Below are 20304 nucleotides of genomic sequence, written 5' to 3'. Positions count from 1 at the left end.
TGTGTCAAGTCATGGTTTATCTGTCCATGGTGGTTACCTGGCTGAAGAAAAATAAAATAATAATTTTCAAAAATTTGGAGATAAGCTGTTATTTTAGCAACATGCTAACGTTTTGTGCTAATTTGTTATTTACTGGGGGGTTTAGGCTAGTTTAGAATGCTGCTTCTATTTTAGAAACAGGCTAACCTTTCTGACAATTTTTGTTTACTGAGGAACTTTAGGCTATTTAGGAGTTCAGCTAGTAATTAAGCAATGAGCTAGTTTCTTTGTTTGTTTGTTTTGGTTTGTTTTTTTTTTGGCTAATTTGGCCACTAATGAAACTTTTTATGCTAATTTGGAGTTTAGAAAATCCTTAATCAATATGCTAACATTTCTGGTTAAGTGTTATCTACTGGAATGTTTAGGCTAATTTAGAGTTTAGCTGTTATTTTAGCAACATGCTAACGTTTTTGGATAATTTCTTGTTTACTGGGGTTTTAGGCTAATTTAGAATTTAGCTTCTATTTTAGAAACAGGCTAACTTTTTGACTAATTTAGTTTACTGAGGAATTTTAGGCTAGGATGTCAGCTAGTAATTAAGCAACGAGCTAGCTTTTTCGCTAATTTGGCTTCTACTAAAGGTAAAAGGGAAAAATGTAAAAGAAAAAAAACAATAATCTAATTTTTAGAAATGCTAGTTTCTTTTTATATTTTTGCTTTTGTCTGTGCCAAAAAATAGACATAATTCATATTTTTTTGTTATTTAAAATAAGAAAAAAAAACAACATGTATGCAAATCCGAATTTCTTAACGGCTAAAGTAAGACTATGGGGCTCCTCCTACGTTTTGATTGGTAAAAAACAAGCCCAAATGGCTCTTTTAATGTATACGGTGGCCGACCCCTGGTTTATGCTATGGTCACAAATACAATACACGATGGGGAGGCATCAACAAAATCCAAGATTTTATGTTGCGGCCTGATTTTTTTTTTTTTTTTTTTTTCAAATTGTATGGTCAAGAATGTAGACGGCGCCCATCGAGGATGCAGAATGGCCGGTGGTACTTGAAATGGACGCCAGTTGTTCAGAGACATAGGTTGTGTCCAAATCCCCCCCTCACAATATAGTGCACTATATAGTGCGTTCGCCATTTTCTAGTGCGGTCTGAATCTACTAATATCAAAATTGAGTCCACTCAACATTTCCCAGAAGCCTCTGCAAAAAAACTAGCTTGCATCGATGCTCACTAGATTTGCGAATGTAGACCACAATGCATAGCAGTCTAACAATTTTGAGCAAAAAAACTTGTTTAAATGTAATATTTGAACAAACCATCCACATTTTTACCATCATAACACAGTGGAGTCATAAATAAATGCAGTGAAATGTTCGTATTTATTCGATTTTCACTTGTGAAATCGGTGACAATTCAGTGAACTTTTGCGTTGGATGGACAGTAGTCTCAAAAATGCCACAATGCCCCAGGTTTGTGTAACTTATAGACATATTTCAGGTACTGATTAATGGCGCAAATGCAGATCTCTGAGCTATATGATTGACAAGTCACTTTCTCTTTGGTTTATTGCATAACTTTCAGTTTAGATTGAAAGTAAATTATGAGAACATTATCCTGCGGTGCATACTTAAATACGGATTAGAGGAGAAGCAAAATAGCAGCAGAAAACTTTATTAGAAAAGTTAAAACATGAATATAGTAAGAACCTTTTCCATAGCATGATGCCACATGAAGAAACAGTTGCAGCTATAGATTGACAAAGATGACTTTTTTAATGACAGGTAATACTCAAAGTAAAAGGTTACACTGAAAAAAATAAATAGGAATGAGATGCTTTCACAGGCAATAGTTTGACAAGTCAAATAGAGGAATAGAGGTGTAAATAATAAAATTCAGTTTTTCCGTATTTCCTTCTGGCCATTATTTACTGGCTGTCATCATATTCATATGATGACATACATGCACATACACACACACACATATATATATATATATATATATATATATATATATCTCAAACCCTGTGACAGACTGGTGACCTGTCCAGGGTAAACCCCGCCTTCGCCCATCAGTGGCCGGGTTAGGCTCCGGCACCCCCGCAACCCCAAAAGGGACACAGCGGTCAGGAAAATGAATGAATATATCTCAAAATAAAGTAACGATGTTGTCAACACAGGTTATGTTATGTCCTTCTTAAAAATGAAAATAAAAAAAAGAAATATATTTTATTTCTATATGAGTTCAACTGCTAACTTAAGGACTCAATTAGTTATACAAATGTGTCTTGTATAATGACTGACTAAAGTTCAATTTGTTAAACTTTTGATATGTGCACCAGTAATGCACATTTTGTACGTAGAGCCTGAACATGAAAGCTTGTGTAGCAACACAAAAGTTTTGAACGAGGAAGCCGTAAACACGCATTTACTGTACATTGACTATTTCTAAGTGGTCACTCAAACGCGCGTTTCCGAGCCCGGTGTGAACATAGCATTAGTGTTTTAAACATGTTTTTGTTGCATTTTCTGATGATGGAGGACATATAAAAAGAACATTTGAGTAGGCATTAAGTTCCCTGATCCACTCCATTTTGATGCATTCACTTGTAAGGCGATTAGATTCATGTATGTTTAAGGGTACCGCCCAAAACCCAGAGGAATTTAAGGTACTTAACTAAGCCCAAGGATGCCAGGTGCAACCACTAAAAGTATTTTGACTGTATATGTAAAATTTTTGTGATTCACTCCTGTCAAACTTGGTAGACGTTTTGATGATACTTACCTGTGATGCCTTTAACATATGTATTATTTATAGTTTTACAATAAAAAGTCAATTATATGACAGAACAGCATGGTTTTTAGTCATGCGGACATCCTAAAGATGACCTTCTATAGTTCAAACTGAGTATTAGGACAAAAGGTGATCTGAGTGACTTTGAAGGCATCATGGTTGTTGATCCCAGATGAGCTGGCCTGACTTATGTCTGAAACTGCTAATTTACTGCAATTTTCCGCTGAACTGTCTCTAGAGTTACTAGCAGCAGCTGAAAAAAAAGGGGGAGAGGATCCAGTCAAAGGCAGTCTGAGCAAAGTCCTCACTGATGCCAAAAGTTAAAGGGTGTATTCAGACTGGAAAAATGATTTGGAGCGCCTTGTTCCGGATTGAGTTCTGAACCTTGCATTTGGTCTGTATTCAGACTACAGTCAAGCAGACTATAGTTTTGCGTACCAAAGCTTGTAAACAAAAACTTGCGACTAAAGATCTATTCATTCATTGGCTAGCGGTTACTGCTGCAGTTTCCAAATACTTGTCAAGATATTTCATTTATTCAAACTTTTTTCTTCCGCAGACCAATTTTGAATGCCTGTATGTAAGTAAGGTTCAACACTGTTTACTGCTATTTTGGTATAGCGAAGGTACGCTGCAAGATGGTTACTGGGGACGCTACTGCTACAAGGTACGGTGACAAGTATTTGTGACATAAAGATAGTCACATTCATCCGACTACATTTTACTGAGCTACTGTTGCATCGCTGTTTCATGTTTGTCCGCTAGTGGCCGGCCATGGTGACCATTTTGGTCTAGTTGTTCCGGACCGTATTCAGACTGAGGAATTTCAGAGCGAACAGAAGTTGAGTACGATTGGAAACAAACCTAGACCATCTCAAAAGATGGGTCAGAGAACGGTTTCTGGACTTGGACTAGGGTCCGCTTGCACGTATTCAGTCGAATCTTTGTTTCGTAATGTTGGGGGAAACAAATTCTGGTTCACCTTAAGTGGACTAAATGTGTCTAGTCTGAATATACCTAAAGAACGAAATACAGAAGGTTTTATATGAAACAAGGAACTCCAATAATGACTTATCATAAATATCCCATATTTGGAGGAAAATCAATATATAAAACAAGGGGATCCACAGTGATAGAAAAGATAGTGGGTCCCAAACTTTGAGAAAAGCAATTTGACTCTTAATATCTTCTCAATGGACAATGTTGATAAAAATGTCAAACAGCGTATTGTATAACGTTCAAATGTTTCATTTTAGAGTTTGCTTCACACCTTGTATTGTCCACCATGCTTGGCGACTACACAAAGTCATCAGAACACTGGTAGAAACCAAGCAAGTGAGCGCTTATCTACCCAAAAAACAAGGGGTTTCAGTGCAGATATCAAATAAATATTTAATCTGGTGCCAAGACTTATCCTGTTGTGAAGTTCTCCAAATAATTGTGTCAAGTAAATCTGTAACTCCAGTTGGTTTTTATTGTTAGATACCAGGAATTGACCAGATGTTGTACTTTTTTTGAGGCCAGACTACCTTCTTATCCTCAGTGTCTTCCTTACTCCCACCAACCATCCTCAGATCCTCCTTCACTACATCCATAAACCTGTTTTGTTAAAGCCCGACTCCAGTCGTCTCTTGATTTATAGTAAAATGTGTCTTCTCAAATTGGTCAAGGTGCAATATTTTCAGAATCTCTACATTGCTCTTTTGTACTTTTTATCATTCTATTTTTATACCTTTTGTACTTTTTATTGTTGTTTTTTTTCTAATGTACATATTTTGTAATCTCTATACTATTTAAACCTTTATAGAAATCCTACTCTTTAATCCAAGCAGTGTCTCTGAGAGTCTTGCACAAGAATTCCAATATGTTTCAGGTCACGTTGTTGCATATATGGCAAATAGAAAACCTTGATTCTAAAAGTGTTCCCAAAGAGGTCTTTTGATTATGATTATGGAGCTTTTAGCAAAAAAAAAAAAAAAAATTGTAGTGTTTTTTAGGACATAGTTTCTGCAGAGCGGCAGGAGTTCATTAGAAATTTGCCTCTGAGTTGTGGGCAGGACCATCGGTGTGGAGCAACCCCTCCCCCTTTCCCCTCCCCCATTGGTGAGAGTTCTATGCTTTTGCATATTTTTTTCCTTGACAAATACGACATTTATAAAAACATATTTTTTGTCAGAACAATTTAAAATAAAACATACTCAGAAATTAAACTTTAATACTTAATTTTCTCTGAATAAGTCCTTTATCATCAGAGACATGCCACAATGATATGCTTAAGACAACATTTTCATCGGAGTAGGTCTTTAAACTACCCAAATTTAAAATGTTTTTCTTTTAACTGCGGTGCATATTTATCAAAAAAAAAACTCTGCTCTGAAGCCACATTTTGTTTGAGCAGAATTGCTTTGCCCTTACAGTGATTGTGAAAGCTAATTTACCCGTGACATTAAGGATGAGGAGGCAGACAAAGCAAATCACTGTTAACCAGTTTAATTTATGACTATAAATTTTTAATCAGGAGAAGATTAATGTCACATCCTTTGTCCTCATGAAATATTTCAGCACATTTCTCAAAGGGAGCACATTTTTTTTTCTTTTTGAGGCGGTTTAAAGTCAAACCTGTAGTGTATCACTTGCCATTTGTTGGATCATCAGCTGGGCGAGTCGGGTTAATGTAACCTTTGTGTCCGTCTTTGAAGGTTGTGCCCTGCATGCGGGAGAGCTGCTGCTAAAGTGCTGTTGACCTTTTGCGGATGTGTTGCGACTTGTGAACATTTCATTACTCTGGCTACTCAGATCCCCGCCGTCGCCGGTTGATCGACTTGATTGCACTTCAACTCAATTCAGATCAAATATTTCAGTAATGCTTTATTCACCGTAAACAGAGCAGCCATTATTGAAAGCTCTGAAAACAAAGCATTCATGAACGTTTTTTGTTTTTGCCACAATTGACCTGCAAAAGAGATTTTTTTTTCCTTTATATTTTTATCCGTGCAGTGAATTTTATTCCTTTAATTTTCGAACGTATGCAATGCTCTTTTATTGGGCTATCAACTCTTGGACAGCTTGGTCTCTAATCAGAGTTTTTCTTATCATTTCGTGCAGTTTCATTATTCGTCGTGATCCCCAACAGAAGACTGCAAATGCCAACCACTTAGAGACTTTTAAGCTACAGAGTCATCTGAGTAATTTGGAAGATAGGAGATAATTTGATGCCATTCAGAATGCTAATGTCACTGAGTATGGCTTATCGTTAATCAAACTGTGGAGCACACGTCGCGCCGAGGAATTTTGCACAAAAAACTGGCTCGACTTTAAAAAAAGAAAAAATAGATTTTATCAGATGTGGATGAAAGTTGGTTAAACATTGGTTTAGTGGTTCGTGCCAGGTCCAGATTTAGCCAGCCTCACCATGGGGTGCAGGTGGAAATTTGGGGGAGGGGGGTTGTATGCTAAGAGTTTGGGGTGTCTTATCCCGCAAAGCCCCTAAAATACACCACTTCAGTCCATATAATCTATCTTATTTGTCTTTTGTTTTATGGTGGATTCTCTTCCTGACACTTCCCTCTTCTTTTACTGTTGTCTGGACAGGCACAAGCAGGACACTGGCTTCCTGGGGCTACATTTATTTATGTATTTATTTTTATGTTTGTCTATTTTCTGCGATGGAGTATTAGTGCCAGTTTCCCCCCAAAAAATACGACTTTTTTCTCGTGAATTTACGAGAAAAAAGTTGGTTAACAATGAGAATAAAGTTTGACATTTATGACTTAAAAAGTCATAAGCTAAATTTATGACTTTTTTTCTCATAGATTTACGTCTTTTAACCCTTCCGCTCTCTTTGGGGTCCAGATGACTCCAATCATATATTGATGTGTGATTCCTTCCATGACAAATGTGGACAAATTTGGACAGGATTTAATATCTGTTATATTTATATATCTGCCATGGACATAAGCGAAACTCAAAAATCAATGAGAAAAAAAAGTTCAGCGCACTGTCGGGGGTGGGGGGGGAGGGTCCAGATGACCCCACTTTTAATGTAAACAAACCAAGGAGAGCGGAAGGGTTAAAGTTTTTCTATTTATTACTTTAAATCTCCTAATTTCCGAGAAAAAAACTTATAGGATATGTTTTCATAGCATTCCAAAGTACACATGATTTACCATTGATAGTTTCTGTAGCAAAAGGCTAAAATGTTCAAGTCTCCCTGAAGCTAGTCATTGTAGATTGTTTTTTATATATATATAAAAAAATGAGCCAAAAAAACAATTTTTTTCCTTAATTCTTTGAGTCTATTTTGAATTTTAGCACAGATGGGAAAAAATACATGAAATTGACAATTACAATAGTGGTTAAACATGCAGACCATTGATTATGGCCTTAGCATGACCAATAATTTTTAAAACTGCACGCCCTTTCTCTTAATCATCAAAAACATCTCAGACAGCCTGTTGTCATTTCTTTATTCCCACACTAGTTCCAATTCTCCACTTGATAACAATAGAAATCTATATATCTCTGCAGAAACAGCATCAAGTACTATCAAGTTATATGTGCACAATTAGTTAATGATTAGTTTGATAAACCCACCATAGTTGGTAAATAAATGGCATTATTTTAACTCAACAAGGACAAACAAATGGGATTTCTCCATTACAGCTGTGCTGTGACTCAGTAGAAGGTAGGGAAAATATATACACATATAAAGCTGGGATTCTGCCAAGTATGCAATAAAAATAAAAAGTGAGTGGGTGAAGCTGAGCGCTTTGTATCTGATATTCACTTTTGTTCACAGGAGGAAGGTGATATTTATGAGTCACAGCGTTATTCTGGGAGCCTGGAACTGTTTGGAAAGTTTTCCTGCTCGCACTCGCTTCAAGAGGCGCAACTCCGTGCCTCCCCGGCACTTTGGTACCTCTTGCAATCACCGCCGGATTACAGAACAAAAGAGGTTTTCATTTCCCTCTTGTGTGATGAATTAATTTGACCAATTTCAGTTGGCCACTGCGCATTAACAAGGCTGCTTCCCTCCGTTCTTGGGTTTTGTTGGTGTAATGGACAACAATGTGAGGTAAATTGGGTAATTTATAATCAAAGGAGGTTGGAAAGGAAGAGCTGAAGAGAGGAGAGTGCTCAGGCTCTCCTCCTATCATTAGCCGTCTACATCAGAGCGCTAAGCTCACGCTGACTTGCCTGAAGCAACAATGATAGGAAAAACAGAGGGAACAGTCGGCAGTGTGCTACACTAATGCCGAACACCTCCATGATGTTTCCGTCACGCTCTTAACCAAATTTCCTGCTGACAGCTGAACTTGGAGGGCAAGGACCATTGCCAGCTTCACTGTCACAAACAACTACAACGCATTTAAGCTGGTTTGTTCTCGGAGATAAAGTCTAGAACTCCAGCAGGAACAAAAAAGATGAAGAACAGTCACAAGAAGTCACTCAAAAACCAAAGCGTAGGGGCTTGATTACTTCATTCAAGGTGCCTTGGCCAGTGTGATCCAATCTTCAGGACATCGCAACTGTAGTTACAGATAAAGAGATGTGTCAGAACTGATTTAGGAAGCTAGTTTTCATGTTTAGTGTTTTTTGTGTTTGTTTTTTGAGTGATTTGCTTCTAACTTCTAGATTGTCCACAATGCAACTTATGCTATGTTGACACAGGGCTAGTGAAACACCCAATACTAGCACATGTTGGTGCGAAATGTCAAAGCGGTGCAAATCTTACTCCAGGCTTTTTCTTTCAAAGTTTGCAATTATTAATGTGTCCTCCCCAATCACTTTTTAAACAGTGTATTGAAAAAGACGTCACCCATATGCCACTACCAAATTAGAGTCCCTCATTGGTCAACATTTACCTGAATCTACAAAACACATGCTCAATAAAAGCCCAAAAACTGCCTGAAAAAATGCGTAGCAACACGTAAAGGCCAGAGTTTTGAACGTGGAAGCCAGAAATGCACTTGCACAAGCCTTTACACATACTTTTCACTGAAAGTGGTTGCCTAAATGCACATTTTCAACCCCAGTGTGAACAAAGCATTAGTTGCATGTACTTTCAACATCTTATACGGGCGCTGTATAGTTTTTAGGTTGTTTGGGCCCATAGAGGACCGTAAACTGGTGTGGCTCCATCTTAGAGGGAACACAGGTTTGTCAGATATTGACACAGGTTACATTACATTGGAGCTGATGATCCAATAAATGGCATCAGATTTCCATACAGATACAGATTTCAGGGGGCTGAAAAAAAATTGTACAATGTGCCTACATCTCACGTACTTCCCCTTTAAGTGTTATTTAAGTCTTTGCTATGACCTGTCACCTGCAGCATTCTCGCAGAAGAAATGTCCATAAACATTTTCACTCTCCAGGTTCATCAAGCGGTCTACAATCTTAAAATTTCATGATTCACCTGCATTGCCCATTCAGATTTGTCTATTTGTCACCCACAGACAGAATATGCTACAAATTATTTGATAATGGTGAATAAAGTTTATATAAAATTGCATTTTAATGGCATCTTCGAATTTTATTTTAAGTATTCATGAAAGATTTTGCTACTTTCATTCATCCTTAAATACAAAATGTGAAAAAGATAGATGTTGCATGACAGCAGCTTTGGTTGTTTTTTAAATATTTTTCAAAGTAACAACAAAAACGTTTGGTCAAAAGTGGTGTTTAAATTGAGGAAATTGTATTTCTTGTATTTTTTTTTTCTGGAAATTTTGGGGCTAAAATATAAAGTTTCAATTACAAATAAAAAAGGTAATTTTGACCCTTTGTGAGTCTAAATGCATTCTAAAAAGTCATCAGTTGAGAGCTATATTTTAATGTTTATTAAAATATTTAAGGCTTTGAATTTAAATCTCTCTAAGATCAAAATTGAGTTCCTGCTTACTGACAAATCAGCTAACATCAATTATACAGTCAATCAAAGTTTTAATTACAGATTTCCATCAATTTGTGAAAAATCTGTAGAAACTGTTTAAAAATAATTCACATTAAAGCTACTTAATGTAGAATCAGGCACCTACCGTTGAGAGATCCACAGAATGAGAAGAAATCCCTGCATTAACATCGGTGCCTCAGGGCAGCACGGTATCCGGCAGCAGAATCAGCGGGCGGGTTTCCTTAATTAAAATCAATGTACGGGCTCAAGAAGAAAGCGGTAAGAACAGAGTTTCCCTGTGTCATCCACAAGTGCAGGTTAAAGCCAGGTCAAGTAAAGAAAAAGACATCTGACACCACTGTCTCTTTACAATCAGAGCTCATTTAGGGTGGAATGAGGTGGAGTTTTTCCAAGCCGCCTCCATTTCATTATCAGGATTTGTCAAAAACAACAACAAAATGATTATATAAAGTTGTTTCGACCTCTGTGAGACCTCACAAAGTCTTTGCTTTCGATGCCGATTTGCTTGTTCGGTTAAATGACAAAACCGCAAATTAAACGTCTTCAAAATATAGGGGCTTTGAGCCATCCATTACACAAACTGCCATCGAGGCCTTGGAGGTCCTGCGCCTAATAAGACTTAGTTGAAAGGATTTGAAAGGAAGGAGTTGGGAATGTGATTGATGCTAATTGGACTGCTGGGTCAGAGCCAGTTGAAATTCCTAATGGATCACTGACAGATGCCGTCCTTAGAACATGACTCCTAAAATAAAATGCCAAAAAAATGCAATGGTGGCCATGCTTGTGTTGACATTCAAAACACGATGACAGTGGTAAATGAAGCTGATATTTAAGTCTACAAGTTCACCAAATTGAATGCTTTTTGCTCAAGCCCATAAATACATTTTCTTTGATTGCCACAGTCGTATGATGATACTCCTTTAGAGTATTCCTCATATCTGGGCTCACAGTTGAGCAGAAACTGATAAAGAAGAGTTGCCAGTCCATTTGCTTCGGCATTCATTTTTTAGATTCTAAAGTCACAGTTGACCAAGCACTGTCAACAGTGGCTTAATGAGAGGGATTACTCATCTGCCTCAGCCGGAAACCTTCATACGCTGTGTGGTCTGACCGTTGCTGCTCTGTGTAAGGAATCCTCAAACAGAAAGTGGCATCATCGTGTTGTCTCGGTATGTTTAGGACAGGGTGACTGTTTAGTGATCCGATCATTTTCAGTGTTTGTGGGTAAGCGCTAACACATCACATACTTGCAGCTTTTGGTGGGTTGTAGGCTAAATATGGCAGTTTGTAAGAACATTAGCTTAGATTGAAATTTAATTTTATAAGAAGCTATACTTTCTAAAAGTAATGGGTTGATTGTTTTTGGACCCACTTTGTCCAGCAGCTGAGCAAACAAAAACTCAGAGCTTCTTGTGCTGGACATATTTTGCTGCCACACTTCAAGTTATGAGATATAGTCACATGCACCCTTACAGAGGTCAACCAGTATTGGTGCTGTGGGTTTTTGGGTTGTCTGTGGCCATGAAGGGTTATGGAGAGGACTGGCCACATCTTCAGGGGAGTGTAGACTACCTCAACGGACAGCTCTGAAAACAGACCATATAGTTGTTGAGTGTATCGTCAAGTATTTGTAAGTGCCACACATCTATGACGCCCTTTGACGACCCATGCCGTCGTACAGTGCCTTCACGCCATACTCTAGCCCTTGAGCTATTCAAGGCATGTTAATGTTGGGTGTGGGGTCATCTGGAACCACAAGACAGCTCGCTGAACTTTTTTTCAATAGTTTTCACTGGTGTCCATGGCAGACAAGAAATCCTGTTCACCTTTGTCCACCTGTCATGGGAGGGATAACCCATCCATCCATCCATCTTCTTCAGCTCATCCTGGACGGGTCGTGGGGGCAGCAGTCTAAGCAAAGATACCAAAATTTCCCTCTCCCTGGTCACTTCCTCAAGCTCCTCTGGGAGGACCCCAAGGTGTTCCCAGGCCAGCGGAAAGACGTAGTCTGTCTAAGATGTCCTGAGTCTTTCGGGGCCTCTGCTCAGTGGGACACGCCTGAAACACCTCCTCAGGAGGCATCCGGACCAGATGCCTGAGCCCGAGCAGTGTCTCTACTCTGAGCTCTCTCTTGGTGACCGAGCTTCTCACCCTATCTCTAAGGGAGCGTCCAGCCACCCTACAGAGGAAGCTCATTTCAGCTGCTTGTAGTCTGGATCTTAGTCATGACAGGGAGGGATAACATGTCAATGAAAGAGTGGGGCCATCTGGACCCCACACAATAGCACAAGTGCTAGTCGTGCTTATTAAGATGTAAATATTGGCTCTTTCCATAAATTGAATTATTTGGACACACCTTTGTCTCACCTACTTCTCCTTTACTTTACCCTTGTAGTGCCCATAGAAATAATTCAACATTTTTGCTCTCTACGACCTGAATATCTCGTGCTGGTCACCAGTGTACGCAGTACAGGCTGCTCACTTTATGCCTGCAGACAACTGTATCCACCCAAAGGGGCAGCTTGTTTGGGGATAAACTTAATTTTTACAAAATATCTCATTAGTGTTGTTTATTCATTTCAGTCTCAGACTGGATGGAAGAAAAAGTGAGTTTTAGGAGGAAAATAAAGTAAATGTACATAAGACAAAATACCACAAAAAAAACAACAAAACATTTTTGAGACTTAACATGATTAATGTCATGAATAAATGGTAACAAGGGGGACGTTTTTGTGCCCAATCATACAGATCTATGTGGGCTGCATTTATTTCACGTTGACAACTTTAGACGCACTACAAGCCAGATAGAAACAGGACTTTCTTAGCAGCCCAAAGTTGAATGTCAGAGCACCGGATTTGATCCTAACACTGCCTAATGTATTCCACATCAACATGAGCCTTTGACATGCAAGATATTACATGTAATATTAATCAGGTGTTGAATAATAAAAACTCTTCAGCTAAAAGGACATCCGTTTTCCTTTTTGGAGCGATAGAATCCATGAATCAGTTGACCGAAGCCTTTTTATGGGTCACACTTTGCTTTTGCAGTCCTGATTATTTACCATATTATGTTTTAATAATATGACAGTCCAAATGCTGTCGTGTTGTACCGCCATGAGCCAATCCAAAAATGTTTCCCACAGATGTCGATCAAACTTTTTCATTTCCCTTATGCTCCCCTTAAGGACCCTGACCCCCAGGTTGGGAGTTACTGGAGAAACGACACATTTGTCAAACATCAGTAAATGATATAGCGTGGCTGTGTCCACAGTGGCATGCTCAGTTTGTTAGCTTATTTCCAACACAATCATACTGCACTTATTGAAGCTCCCCGAAGCCTGCTCCTTAAAGGCCCACTTGTTTACCTAAGTCTAGACAGCTGAAATTTACCTGCGGGATGCGGCATCCCGCCCACTGAACTCCTTCCCATCATCAGCTGAGGTATGAGCCAAGCTTCCTTAAATGAAGCAACCCACCTTATGGGACGTCACTTGTGAGGCGGCCTGCAGACCAGCCTCATTGAGATCCGAGAGAGGAAGCCGCCGTAAAAGAGTTGTATGGCAAAGATTGCGTGACATCCAGATGACACACTCACCCATTCAACTGACAACATGATTGTACTCGATCCCACCCTCCCATCAGATGAAACCCCCAGCTCAAGGCAGCTACACGCATTTTACTACATTATCATTAGAGAGGCAATTAACAATGTGTTTCTGGTATGTTAGGCTGCCACTTTTATGCGCAATTACGTATGATGATCAAATTAAGTGTGATGTGCTACAGTAGCTGGCAGGGAATCATAAATGTAGCTGGAATTAAGCAGGCGGCCTTAATGGAGAGTACAGGACAATAACTGATCCAGTGACACTCAGGATTCCAAGACCGTCTTCACCCAAACTTTGAAATAAAAAACATTAAATTCAGATAGATAGATGATTTATTTATCTTTCAAGGGATGAAAACATGAATTTGAGATTTATCTGAGTTTTTTCAGTGGATGTGAACATTTGGTTATATGTCTCTGTGTTGCCATGTGATGAACTACCGACTCATCCACGGTATATCCACCTTCACCCAACTGTCACTTTTATAGTCTCAAGCGATCCTTTGACCTCTAATAAGATAAACATATTACAAAAATGGTGAATGAATGGGATTCTATTCAACTCCTAAAGTTTGAAGCAGCCATCACTGAGAGTACTCCTACTATTTTTAGGCTTTTTTGACACCGGAAAATGTGTTGTCAGAATGTCTCCAAACTATCTAACTTCACTCATTCATTGATCTTCAAAACTGGCTTAATCACTTTCAGGGTCATGAGGTTGCTGGATTCTATCCAGGCACTGTTAGGCGAAGGCAGGATACACCTTGAACCGGTCACCAGTCACTTTCAGGGTGACATCATTTTTGGACTGTGTGAGGAAACTGGAGAGACCGGAGAAAAATGAGGAGAACATGCAAACTGCACACAGAAAAGACCCAGCTGGGATTCAAACCAAGGCCTTCTCCCTGTGAGGTTATTCTACTATGAAACCCGACTGTCTAACTTGTCTAAAATATATGAAATTAACAAATACACAGGTAAGACTCCGAAAATGACATCGCCCAGAATTAGGTCTCTCAGCATTAAGAGGTGGATACATGAACCAGAGGCAACAAGGGACTGCCATCAGATGTAGGAAAACTGGGATATACTCGATACTGCAGCAGATAGGCGATTCTAATGAACCGATTACAGGGAAGCTGGTTGATTAAGCTTGATGAGAAACACAAAAAAGGTATGCAATAAAAACAAGAATGAGAATACATAAGTATAGCTGGCAGACACAAAAGCTGCTCTGCACCTGATGAGTGTTGTCCTTCCCTTCAAAACCAGCCTCCATAGATAATTAGCATCTTATACAATAAAAAAAACAGTAAACAAATACAAAACAGATTAGACAGCAGATTGTCAAGATAAGAAAAAAAAATACTTTTTAAAAGTGTCTTTCCATTGTTTCTGTTTTGGAAATTATTGTATGAATTTTTACACTTTATCTATTCATTTTTGTGAAAAAATAATTAAAAAAAGACTTTTCTTTCCCTCCAGTCAGTTAGTTCTTAGGAGAGGCTAGGAAAGCAACACATAAATAACAGTCCTTCACAGAGGCCTCTCTTCCTTCAAAACAAAGTGATGCTTGTCCACTCTAAGCTTTGATGAGGTTCTTTTTTGGCACACCCTCCACTACTTTAGAAAAAAAAATGAGGAAATCAGCTTGGACAAGGGTCGGGGGGGTAATTTTCATAAATTATAACTTAAATGTAGCTGAGTTTACAAAAGACATCCCATGATGAATATTAATATAATCCCTTCACTATAATCCAAAAATAATGAACAATTAATGCTCAGAGATTAAAATACCCTTAACTTTGCATCAAAGGTGCCTAATATGTTACAGCAAGCCATCGAAAATAAACCGAAAAATTAAAACGTTTTTTAATTCCCGCCAGTTCATTGACAGGGAACAGAAAACTGAACAACCTCTGATACACAATTCATCGCACATTTTTATTTGTTACCTTTTTAATCAATTCAGTTCAATTTTATTTATATAGCCCAGAATCACAAAGAAACTTTGCCTCATTAGGCTTCATGCAGCTAATTTTACAGATGCAGAAGTTAGTCATAAAATATGAAAAAAATAGCTAAAGACTAAACAGACTAAATAAAACTGGTTATCCCCGCCCTTAGACCCCCCCTCCCGGTAAGGAAAAACCCCTAAAAAAACCAGAGTCAGGAAAAAAGAAGAAACCTTAGGGATTCCCACATGAGGGAGAGATCCTATCCCAGGACGGACACGCGATACCAGAACTGTTATTTTTTTTCACAATATTTTTCTTTATAGCAAGTTATTTAAGGGTAACACAACTCCACTCTCTGCCCAGATTTGAAAGGCGCACAAAAAAAGGGTTGGGCTTATCGGAGGAGGGTTGTTTTGGATCTTTGATTGACAGTGAAGTTAGCTTGAGGTATCGTAGTCACTCTGCGTCTTCAATCAATCTGGAGAGTGTTACCGAGCACAGTGATGCCAGTTGGGGGGACCAGACTACTTCACGGTAACTTTAGATCTTGTTTGTAACACGCTACATGTTAGCCACATATCTGTATTTCCCAAATTTGTTTGCAAACGTAAAAATATCAGACGGACAACGCTAAAACAAATGTTACTGTGACTACGCTAACTCTCAACCTTGTTAGTAAAACATTAAAAAAAAACAGTCAGCTACTGCTAGATTTTAGCGTTTTTTTGTGATTTTTCACTTTTTACAGCAACACCAAACCAAGCACTGTGTACCTCTCAAAATTGCTTTAACATTTACAAGCACAACCAGAATTAAATTTTATCAAAGGTGCTCTAGATCTTGAAATAAAATAAGGCTTTTGCCTTACAGTGTGGAAAATACAGTAAGCCATAGCCATTTTCTATAGGTAAAGTCACACTCACTAGGTCCAGTAATATATTAGCTTCCATGCTAAACAAGTTAACAAATGTGGGCCGCCTTGCTGTAAAAACATTTGTGAAGCACCGGCATCACAAATGTTTTTTTCTTGCTGACAAACTAATCATGTGTTTGCACTCTGCTGTTCTGCAAGTGAAACATGGATGTTTGTTTAGGAAAAGAGGACAGTTCTGTTTTCTTCCATGCGTCATCTCCCTACAAGGTTCTGCATATCAACTGCATGCAACTGAGGTTTATTTAAAAAAACAAAACAATCAAAGAAAAAAGAAAAACGAAATTAATTTTTAAAAGAAGTGAGACAAAGACAGACGTGTTATAGTGTTCTCTTTGTACCAAGAGACTGTCCCAGAATAAATGTCAGGAAAAGTTTACTTACCAAAGAGGAGTTCATCCTGACACGCTTGTGCCAGAACAATGTCTCAACAGATATCTTCCAGATGTTTCTCTCTACTTTCAAACACTGGCAGGACTCCAAGATCATCTCCATTAGACATGAAGCCCTGAGTTCACCAAAAGTGCACAACGCACATGAAGTACTACTCCAAACCTGCACTAAAAACCTCAAATATTCAAAAGACACACTTTGCATATATACATATGGTATATTCACCTATTCAGGTAAGTTAAAATAGCTCCAGCAACTATTCCATTTTGTCACAGTCTGTCCAATTTGCCAATTTTAAAGCCTGACATTCTGCTGTAAATGGCTCAATCTAATTCACTCCCAGAGGAATACATTTTAAGAGATCTCAATTACTGATAAAGCGTCGCTGCAAGTGCACAATTACATGAGAGAATGCAATTTGAGTTAAAAGCAAAACATCAGTGCTTAAAAAAAAGAAAGAATTTCAAAAAAGAAAAAGAAAAAAAAACAGATCACATTTGTTGGAGAGTCCAGGGATATAATCAAAAGCCCCATAATTCACAATACAAATGAACCAGAATGGGAGAAAATGTGTCATCTGTGGAACAAACTAACGGCTAGAGATTCCTCCTTTGCGGTGTTAAATGAAAAACTCATTAGCAGAAGCCTGCGACTTGTGTGCAAAAATGGATGATTGCCTGTTTTGGAGCTTTGATAATGGTCGGAACCATCTACTTGATGAGCTCTGGTGCTGATGTTTCACACAAGATGGTTGTAACTGAGTTTCAAGCTCTGAGGCAACTTTTAAAATTGCTTTACTTAAACAAAATAAAATCAGGTGTAGTACTTTGACATTCCTGAATATTCACTTATATTTAGAAACGCTAACATCACCCCATGTCTACAACTCAGTTGTCATGTCAGGGCTGACTGAAGCCAGTGCGTTAAAATAAATGTAATAGGTAAGTGATAATGCCTGACGAGGTGTGCATTATCAGATATTAATGCAGGACAGGGAGGTGTGAACCATCTGATGTGAAGCAGGTTGTTTCTGCAAAGTCCATTCATTTCTGTTCACAAGAATTTATTACGAGGTGTGTCCCGTTGTCATGACAACTAACCAGCAGAGGCAAGTGGTACTCTATATAGGCTATTTCAGAGGGGAAGTTTACCTCTTACCACTTTTTGAATAGATGATAAAGAAATAATTTATTTCTATTTTTTTATGCTTGACATCCAACAAATGTGCATCCAACAAATATAATACACCACCTCTGACGAAAGCCTTACGTTTGAAGCAGTGGAATTAAAAATTTTAGTTTTATCTGACTCAGCATATTTGAACAAAATATTGAAAAATCTATGTACTATTGAGATGAACAGCAGTATTGGTAAAAAAAACAATATAACTTATACATAAGAAATGAATAATAAATATTTGGATTGTATCTATTTAAGTAAAATAATTGGACTGTATCGTATAACCACAAAGTTTTATGTATTGATCAGATGTATTGAGATTTGTATTGAATTCATGTGAAAGGTAAAATACATAACCCTTGTCTGATGGAAAAGGATGTGGTGGCGCCGACTGAATCTGAAAAACCAAAGGTCAAACTTGTTTAAAGATAAACAGGCACACAATGAAGACCAGTATCTGGAAACATGAAATGGAATCTTGGCAAACAAAACACAAGATTAACCGTAGAAACTATCCTCGCCAAAATTAATTCAGCTTATAGCCACATAAGTCCAAAAATTGTCTTTAGATGTCTTCACGATGATCATTTCTAGATTTTTGAAATCTATGGTGGGATATGAATGGTGTTTGCTTCTTTATTGAGGGGGTTGGGTTCTAAAAATAACCAGTGGTAGGCAAAATTTGAGAAATAGGATTACAGATACTTTTAGGCTGTAAAACTGTCTCACTGTGTCACACTTTTACCTCTTGTTAAAGCTCTCAAAATTCAAACTTTAGTAGAAAAATAAGTCCAGTAGTATGGAAAGAAATTAAAACCTTTTTGCGATCGAAGGTTTATGTGGATTTGGCAAACTGAACACATTCTGTGGAGGAGACACGGCACGGAGGAGATTGATCGACAAGGTCAACGGCTAATCAGGACGCAGAACACAATGTGCTTTAAAAAAAATTTGAAAAAAGAAAAGCATGCAAAATTCCACTGAAAATAATACGTGAAACAGCAAGACCATAAAAGTAATTTTCTACTTTTAGTTGGCATGTAGTTTACCACAAAGAATGGAAATTACAAACAAATGGCTTTAGTACTTCAGATTTTTTTATCAATAAACAATATGGTTGTTAGCTAAACTCATCTGTAATAGATTAGAAATGACCACAGAGCAGGACAAAGGTCAGGAAACTAGAGTAAGCAAATTACACATTGTAACCTTGGAAAAGATGAGCAACCTTCATGGTAAGCAGATTTTTTCCTCCTTCTAGCCTTAGATATTCACCGAAGGATACACTTCAAAGATGTATCTCGGGTTAAACATCTGGACCATCTGGCAGCAGCAGGCTGAATAAGCAGACCAAGTAAGTATCCTCAAGTTGTTGTTGAGTTTAAATCTTGATAGTAAAAGGTCAAAAGAAAAAGCAACTTTTGCAAGGAATCCTTGTTTTACTAGTAAGGACAATGTGTTCTTTTGCTCACGTTTTACCTAACCGTCTACACTTCAAAGGATTAACAAATCAAAAAATTGCAATAATTAAAACGCCAGTGCAGACAAGTTGAAGGAAGATGGCAGATGAAGTGGTTTTGTCCGGGCAGCATATGCCACAGAGGTTAACCGCCACAGCGGGAGATTCTCTTATTGATTGCCTGTCAGACATGATTCTCTGGTGCGGCCGTGGCAGATGGCCCACAGAGCTACGTGACAGGACCACTTGGATTTTATCGTAAGGTGCCTCTCAGTTACAAGAAAATGTGTTGGGCAGACTAAGATGTATTGGAAAAAATATTAATTATCTTGATTTTTTTGAAGTGTCAAAGTGTTTAAAGTCAGCTTTGAAGATGATAGGTGCAATAGACTGTTTATTATGAGTAAACTTTGTCAGCAATTGTTGATAAAGTGGTATGTGTTGCTTCTATTTTTTGATCAGCCAATTCTCAGTTTCTAAAATAAATTGGTATTATTTGTTTGAAATGAATTCTTAACATTTTCATATTTTTTTGCAAAAATAGTGTAAAACACTCTAGTAAAGTGACTTTAACCCTTTATCAGCAGCAGTGATGGAATCACACTTGGCAAGAAATTAGGTAATTAAAATAATAAAGCATTCTTTATGGCGATAAGAAGGCCAAATTAGTAAAGCGCATGTTTCAGCTGCTTTATGTTATCTTGAAACAGAGAAAAGCAGCTTTTTACTGATAAGTAACACTTTAGCCTCATTTCCTTTAAGCGGTCTGGTATGGTCAGGTATTTTGAGCGTTCCTATAGTAAAATGGACCCATTAAAAAGTTCCAACCAGTACCTGCTGACGGCCCCCATTCATTGCAGGTCCACTGAAAAATAATGGAACAGTTGAGGCAGAACCGCTGTTGCCACCCGTTGATTGACAGAAAGTGATGACGACATTAGAAAGCACCAATATAGCGCCAACCTAGTGTTTCCATTTTGGTCTTTACGGTGGTTTCCTCCTAGCTGTCTGCAATCTTCTTTCAAACTTTAAACACCAGTTAAACACGATGTACCAAAATTAAAGCAAGAA

The sequence above is a fragment of the Oryzias melastigma genome, linkage group LG18 (genome assembly GCF_002922805.2).
Source record: "Oryzias melastigma strain HK-1 linkage group LG18, ASM292280v2, whole genome shotgun sequence".
In the NCBI taxonomy this organism is placed as follows: domain Eukaryota; kingdom Metazoa; phylum Chordata; class Actinopteri; order Beloniformes; family Adrianichthyidae; genus Oryzias; species Oryzias melastigma.
The sequence above is the reverse complement of the archived record's forward strand: the minus strand, read 5'-3'. Positions refer to the sequence as shown.